The sequence below is a fragment of the Etheostoma spectabile genome, chromosome 7 (genome assembly GCF_008692095.1).
Source record: "Etheostoma spectabile isolate EspeVRDwgs_2016 chromosome 7, UIUC_Espe_1.0, whole genome shotgun sequence".
Classification (NCBI taxonomy): Eukaryota; Metazoa; Chordata; class Actinopteri; order Perciformes; family Percidae; genus Etheostoma; species Etheostoma spectabile.
This window is the reverse complement of record NC_045739.1, coordinates 12,492,535-12,493,139: the sequence shown is the minus strand read 5'-3', so window position 1 is coordinate 12,493,139 and position 605 is coordinate 12,492,535. Positions and strand designations below refer to the sequence as shown.

The window sequence follows — 605 nt, the reverse complement described above, 5'->3', positions numbered from 1 at the left end:
GATTGGGAGGAACGGCCTCCCTGATCTATACCAGAGTGGTTGTCTGTGGTTGGACTTCTGTGCTAGTCATGGATTGTTCATAACAAACACCATGTTCGAACATAGTGATAGTGTACGTGATGCCAGAGCACCCTAGGCCAAAGGTCAATGATTGATTTTATAATTGTTTCATCTGATCTCAGGACATATGTTTTGGACACTCGGGTGAAGAGAGGGGCGAAGCTGTCAACTGATCACCATCTGGTGGTGAGTTGTGTCAGGGGATGGGGGAGGACTCTGGACAGACCTGGTAAGCCCAAACCGGTAGTGCGGGTAAATTTGGAAAGCCTGGAGGAGGCCCCTGTCCGATAGACTCGTTTCAGGTGAGGGTTGGCCTCCGCCAGGATTGCACTTTGTCACCAATCCTGTTTGTATTATTTATGGACAGGATATTGAGGCATAGTCGGGGTGGGGAGGGGTTGCAATTCGATGGGCTCAGGATCTCATTGCTGCTTTTTGCAAATGATGTGGTCCTGGTGGCATCATCGGCCTGTGACCTTCAGCACTCACTGGATTGGTTCCCAGCCAAGTGTGAAGCGGCTGGGATGAGGATCAGCACCTCTAAA

The 605-nt window shown here is 50.4% G+C and overlaps 1 long non-coding RNA gene across 1 annotated transcript in view; it reads right to left on the bottom strand.

Moving 5' to 3' along the window:
• Window positions 1-605, bottom strand: part of LOC116692854 (uncharacterized) — an 8,483-nt gene that overhangs the window by 6,968 nt on the left and 910 nt on the right. The gene's annotated exons all lie outside the window — the stretch shown is intronic.